Raw genomic sequence first — 7,306 nt, 5'->3', positions numbered from 1 at the left:
CACCCGAATTGCAATGCATGGTGAAAGGTTCTAAATTTCTTCTCATTGAAAGGGTGTTGCTCCATAGGCTTCTTCCCCTTTCTTCGTTTAGAGCTTGACGATGCCATGAATAGGAGTTGATATGTAAAGGTGGTAAGGAGTATGAGTTGCTGGTGGAATTCGATTGGGTTTGGATCAGGTGTATCTTGGAGAATTGTATTTCGATAGTAAGAAGCTTGAAGAAGTGGGTGTTGGAATGTGAAGGGAGGTACGGACTAGGAATCACTTATATAGGGAGACGGTGAGTGAATGAAAGATGTGGATTGATGGAGTGGTTGTGTGATGAACGGATGGGGTTTAGCATGGGATGAGCACCAGGATCATCAACTTTATGAAGGGGGTTGGTTCAGTTTCCAAGCGTATCATTCTTCCAATGTTGCATGGCAACATTTTCCAATACATTCCCCTTGAAGACACGTGTATAGTCCTCTCCTTTTGTGATGGCCGAACCCTTCCTCCTTCAATTGTCCCATCAATTTTCCTACAAAACAAGAGGAATGTGATTAATGAATTTGTGGATAGTGGCGGCAAAATTTAAAAGGGAAGAATAACTACTTTTTTTTTTAAATTTTTGCTTCTAAATGGTAAGTGCTTTTCATGAACACAAACCAACTGACTACTTAACTCTCCCTGTATGCAACATTGGTGACACCAAACTTAGTTTGTGGCACTGTGGTGTAAAGAGTGTTGTTCGAGGCTCTAAGAGTGACATGATATGAATTGCATTTATGTTCTCTTAGTAGGCATTGAACACCAAACTTGTTCGTCACTATGTGTTGCATAAAAAGATTCATTCAAGTATGTGTCAAGGTTGATTTGGGATTCATGAGCCTTGCATTATTAACTACTTTAAAGCATATAAAACATGGGTTGCCTCCCATGAAGCGCTTCTTTAGCGTCACTAGCTTGATGTTCTGACTTTGTCAGGGTGGTTGGTAATGCTTCAAATCTTCCCCCCTCGCAGTAAATCTATCTCCATTGGCTTCATCAAGGATCTCCACATGTTCTAAGGAGAGGATTCTGTTGATGGTGAAAACTTTAGGTAGCTGAGATGGGATGGTGGGGAGATGAGATGGGATAACTGGGAAATAAGCTGAGATCACTTTATCCCCTGGAGAGAAGTCCTCTGTAGGGATCTTCTTGTTCCTCCACCTCTTTAGTGTTTTTTTCTTTGTTCCTTTTGATGTTGCCCTGCTCTTGGTGACCTCTTGTTCCAAGGAAATTTTATTGCTGGTCTCATATGACTCTGGTGGTTTAGGTTCCTCTTGGTTTTCCTTTAGCTGTGACAACTTCTGACTGTCTTGCTCATCAACCAAAGGGATTCCTAGGTGTACAGCTTGTGCTTCGATGCTTGTCTCTTCCACCAGTGCTTTATTGTGCTCTCCCCTTGGTTTCTTGTTTTCCTGATCTGCTTCTTGTGAGGGTTTGAAGACATTGAATGCGAGTTGTTCATCATGTATCCTCAGTATTAGCTCTCCTCGCTCCACATCTATGAGCGCTCTGGCTGTAGCTAGGAATGGTCTTCCCAATATGATTGGGTGAAGGTGACTCTTTTCCATTTCTAATATGACAAAGTCTGTGGGAAGGAAGTAGTTCCCAACCTTCACCAACACGTTTTCAACCACTCCTACTACTTGTTTTTGAGTTTTGTCGGTCAGCCTGATGACTACGTCTGTGGGAATTAGCTCATTAATCTGCAGCTTCTTCATAAGAGATAGAGGCATTAAGTTGATGCTTGCCCCCAGATCACAGAGTCCCTTATCAATTAGTGTGTCTCCTATGGCACAGGGGATGTGAAAACTCTCTGGGTCTTTCCTTTTTGTAGGCAACTCTGGTTGAATGAGAGCATTGCACTCTTTATTCATCACTATTGTTTGCCCTCCTTTGAGTCAGCATCTCTTTCATACACTTAATGTATGAGGGCATTTGTTGGAGAGCCTTGATGAATGGTATGTTCACATGGAGAGATGCAAACATATCAAGGAATTTTGAGTATATTCTCTTTTCTACACCACCCTTGAGTTTTTGGGGAAAAGGTGCATAGAGTTTCAGCATCTCCTTCTGTGTAATTTTGGTTTCTTGGTGACCCTCTTCTTGTTTCTTTGCTGAGGTACCTCTAGGTTGTTCTAATGGTTTGTTCGGCTCTTCCTCAGTCCCCTTATCACTTGTAGTGACCATCTTGCAGTCTTCCCATCTTACTTTCTTTGCTTCACCTCTCGGGTTTTTCTCTGTGTCACTTGGAAAGCTGTCAGTGGGTTTGGGAATCTTCTCAGAGAGGTATCCCACTTGAAATTCTAGCCTCTGAATGGTGTCTCCCTGGTTTTTGAGATTAGCTCGCACCTCCTTCTTGAACACCTTGTTCTCTTGGAGTTCCTTATATATGCCTTCAAGTAAGGTTTCAATCCTTGAGAGTCTATCCTCAGATGTTCATGAGTTGGAGTTGGAGTGATGAGAAGGGCCATTTTGGCTTTGGTATGGATGTTGAGGTGTGTTGTTAGGTGGGTGCTGATATGATCTCTGTGTAGAATGTTGGTGAGCTGCATTATTGTTGGGGTTGTGGCGTCTCTGATCTTGGCCTTGATCTTGTTGATTTCCCCATCCAAAGTTTGGGTAGTTCCTCCAACCAGGATTATAAGTTTTGGAATATGGATCATGGGTCTGTCTAGGTGAGTTTCCAATGTAGTTGGCTTGTTCCTGATCACCCTCTGCCTCTGCATTTACTCCTTCTTGAGTTGCTGATGAGGTGGTGATTGCTGCTACTTGGTTCCTCTCCATCTTCTTGGTAAGGTCAGCCAGCTGCTTGGTAATCAGCTTGTTCTGGGCCAGCAGTGCATCCACATTATTTAGCTCCATTACTCCTCTAGTGTTGCCTCTTTCAGAAGCATAGAAGTAGTCATTCTCGGCTACAGTCTCAATGACATCTATGGCTTCTTCAATGGTCTTCTTCTTGTTCAGAGATCCCCCAGATGAGTGGTCTACTGCCTTCTTTGATTCGTAAGAAAGACCCTCATAAAAGATGTGTAACTGCACCCATTCGTTGAACATATCTGGTGGGCACCTTCTTGTCAAGTCCTTAAACCTCTCCCATGCTTCATATAGAGTCTCACCATCTTGTTGCCTGAAGGTCTGTACCTCGGCTCTCAACCTGTTGATCTGTTGAGGAGGATAGAATCTCGCCAAGAATTTGTTCACCACATCTTCCCAGGTTGTTAAACTCTCCTTCGAGAAGGATTCCAGCCATTTGGATGCTTTGTCCTTGAGTGAGAAGGGAAACAAAAGCAGTCTATAGGTGTTGGGATGAACACCATTAGACTTCACAGTATCACATATTCTCAGGAATGTGGTTAGATGTTGATTGGGGTCTTCTTGGATACTTCTTCCGAATGAACAGTTGTTCTGAATAAGGGTGATGAGCTGTGGCTTTAGCTCGAAGTTATTGGCATGTATGGTTGGCTTTTGAATGCTACTTCCACAATTTCCTGGGTTTGGATTGATGTAAGAGCCCAGAACTTTTCTCTCTTGCCCAGCATGATTTGCTGGACCTTCTCTGCCATGGTTGTGAGCCTCTTCTTCATGATGGTTCTCCATATTCTCATCCATGTCTGGTTCAAAGTACTCTTCCTCTTCCTCAGCACCAACAATTCTCTTTCCTCTTGCTTCCCTCCTTAGTCTAAGGAAGGTCCTCTCAGGTTCGGAGTCGAAGGAAGTTGAAGCCCCGCTTCTTCTACCTGTCATACAACCAACAAGGCCAAAGCAAAAGGAAGATAGAGAGTATTCTTTAAAAAAAAATGCTGTTAGTGTGAGTGATGCAATATATCAAACAGTTGGTGGGTTAGTGAACTAAATTGTAACAACTACGAGAACACCACTAATGGGTAGGGGTAAAGGGAAGGAAATAACTAAAACTGAAAGTAAATTACTCAAACAGAATTTAAATCAAACAAAAGAAAAATGCTCAATCTAGTTATCCACCAATTTAATCATTGTTAATACAAAATCAATCCCCGGCAACGATGCCATAAACTTGATGCACGGAAACTTGTCTCTCAACAATTTTCCCTCGGCAAGTATACCGAATTGTCGTCAAGTAAAAACTCACAATAGAGTGAGGTCGAATCCTACAGGGATTGATTGGTAAAGCAATTTTAATTGGAGGAATGTTCTAGTTGAACTAAGCAGAATTTGATTTGAGAATTGCAGGAAATTAAATGGCGGGAAAGTAAATAACAAAAAGTGTAAATGCTGGAATTAAAGAGCAAAATGTAAATGGCGGAAAGTAAATCGCAGAATCTTAAATGGGGATTTGGGGAAATGAACATAAAAGTAAATGGCAGAAAGTAAAGAGAATGGGTAAGATCAGAAATGGAGGATTCATTGGGCTCAGGAGATGTTGTATTCTCTGGATCAAGTTCATCTTTATCTCTTCCTCAATCAATGCATTCATTGATCTCCTTGGCAATCTTAAGTGATTGAATTCCAATTCCTTGGTAATTCAATCTCTCAAATCTTGATCAATAGCCAATTCCTTGGTCTAATTGCTCATGAGAAGAGATGAAGAGTGGTCACTGATTATACCACATGTATTCCCAAATCAAAGTGTTGGTAGGATTATATGTCACTATATCCATCCAAACCCCAATTTGGTCCAACATGAGAAAGCATTTCTAGCATGATCTCTTCATTCCTCTTCCAAGGTTCTGAAGAGATCCAAGTATGAATAGCTTCTTTTCCAAGACAACTACCCAATTGGATGAAGATTGAAAGCTTTCTAGTAAAATCAAGAGAAAAGAAAGAAGAAGAATAATGAAAACTATTATTGATCCATCAAATTACAACAGAGCTCCCTAACCCAATGAAAGGGGTTTAGTTGTTCATAGCTCTGGGAATGGAAAGCAAAGATGGAGAATACATTCTGAAAGTAAAACTAGAAGTTGCAGAGAAAGTAAAATTATACAGAGAGTAGTTCTCCCAATGCCCTAAGCTCTCTCTCTAGTTCAAAACTACTTCTATATATACTACTCTTCTGATCTTCTAGTTGGCTCTTCAAGTCTTTGGATATGGGCCTTTGGATCTTGAGTTTGAAGCAGTTTGGAATCTTCAGTGGGCTCAACTTTACTTGCAGAGAAAGTGTGAAGTAGGCATGGACTTTAGCTAGGACGTTAGTGGCGTTAACGTTAAGTGAAAATGTGGGTTCGAGAACGTTAGTGACGATCACCTTTTTCACTAACATTCCTAGCCCAAGATGGTTCACGTTAACTTCAATGTTAGTGGCACTAATGTGACCACTAACGTTGCCTCTTAGTCCATCGCAAGCGTTATTGGCGTTTACCTTTGCCAATAACGTTGCTCTTAGCCCCCTTTTCTCACGTTAGAGTCCACGTTAGTATAACTAACGTGGCTCTTAATGTGGACATGCCTTAGCCTCGAGAGCGTTAGTGACACTTACCTTTGTCACTAACGCTCCAAACGCCCCTTCTCACGTTAGTGCCTCACGACAATTGGCTTAACGTGGCTACTAACGTTGTGGTGATAACCATCTCCAACGTTAGTGACAAAGGTGAGTGTCACTAACGTTGGCTCATCATTCCTTCCTCCACGTTAGCTTCCACGTTAATGTAATTAACGTGGCAGCCAACGTGGCTCATAGTGGCTTGGTCTAACGTTAGCGACAAAGGTGAGTGTCACTAACGTTGGCGATTCCTTGCTCCTCCCACGTTAGAGTTCACGTTAATGTAGTTAACGTGACTCTTAACGTGGCCAATTGGGCTTAGTCCAACGTTAGTGACAAAGGTGAGTGTCACTAACGTTGGCATGGTCTTCCTTTCCACGTTAGAGTTCACGTTAACTAAGTTAACATGACTCTTAACGTGGCTAATTGCCAATTTGGAGCGTTAGTGGTGTTCACTTTTACCACTAACGCTGGAGCTCCCTTTTTCTCCATGTTAACTACCACGTTAACGTAGTTAACGTGACAATTAACGTGGGCCATGATGGTCTCGAAGGCGTTATTGGCAATCACTTTTCTCATTAACGTTGCAAGTTTATTCCCATTCTACGTTAGAGGTCACATTAATTAGATTAACGTGGCTGCTAACGTGGCTCTTCCTTGCTTCCTTTGTCCTGAAATCAAGCAAATAAAGTGCATCAAAGCTCTAATCCAAGTTATGAGACATGCATTATCCAATTTGTCATTCAATTCATGCATAATTCTCATAAATCACATGAAATTCATAATGTTTGCTTGAATCAAGATGTAAGTGATTATCTACCCAAGACTTGCTTACTAACTAAGAAAATGCATGAAACTACCCTAAAACAGTAAAGAAAAGGTCAGTGAAACTGGCCAAAATGCCCCGGCATCAGTCCACCCCATACTATTATATATTGTTGGAAAGCCCTGAATGTCTACTTTTCAATGCCATTGAAAGCGCATCATTTGAAGCTCTACAGCTCGAGCTATACTCCATGGAATATAAAGAGGTCAGCTGGCCTTACTACAGGTTGATACTATGTTCATCTTTGCACTTTCTGGGCCAGTTTTCTCCCTCAAATTTAGTGTCTACCATGTAGTGCCATATATGCTTAGAACGCTCTAGATTCCTACTTTTCAATGCCTATTGAAATCACCTCATTTGGAGCTTTGTAACTAAAGTTATTCTTGTTTGAAGAAGACACAGTCAAGCTGTTAGGAGCAACATTTATGGCAACGTTGGTGAACCAACTTTGGCCACCAACGTTGCTTGCTCTCTTTCTTCTCTGCCCTTCCTTTGCTTCTTATTACCTATCATCAACCAAACAAAATGCATCAAAGTATTGCCATAATCACAAGATTTTGCATCATTCATAACAATCAAGTAAATATTGCATAAATCTCATGAAAATGCATAAAATTAACAATGTTTGATTGAATCAAGACAAACATGAAATTCTCATCCAAACACTTACTTATTGCCTAAGAAATGCATGAAAACCAAGTAAAAATAAATGAAAAAGACTTGTGAAACTAGCCTAAGAGGACTTGTCATCACTATGTCACCGTCATCTTCTACCGAACAAAAGTGACGCCAATGTGTAGAGGAGGAGGATACGAACATTTTTATTGGATTAGATTTTTTATTGGAGTTACGGATCTCAAAAAATCAAAGTCGGAAGCTTGGAGGTGCCATGGATTCTCTTTCTCACTCACGGTCCATTTCTTTCTCTTTTCTTTCTTCTTATAACGTTAAAGAGTGATTATGAGACATTGGTGATGATGATTAATGAATGA

General features: G+C 41.0%; 1 non-coding gene across 1 annotated transcript; it reads left to right on the top strand.

The window, feature by feature from the left end:
• The first annotated feature begins 3,079 nt into the window (after nucleotides 1–3,079).
• On the top strand, nucleotides 3,080–3,186 carry LOC148567335 (small nucleolar RNA R71). The gene has a single exon (XR_015882221.1). It is a non-coding gene; the product is annotated as a small nucleolar RNA R71 (small nucleolar RNA).
• The last annotated feature ends 4,120 nt before the right edge of the window (nucleotides 3,187–7,306 follow it).

The sequence above is a fragment of the Arachis ipaensis genome, chromosome B4 (assembly GCF_059453495.1).
Source record: "Arachis ipaensis isolate K30076 ecotype BB chromosome B4, ASM5945349v1, whole genome shotgun sequence".
NCBI lineage: Eukaryota > Viridiplantae > Streptophyta > Magnoliopsida > Fabales > Fabaceae > Arachis > Arachis ipaensis.
This window is presented reverse-complemented; position numbering and strand designations above follow the sequence as displayed.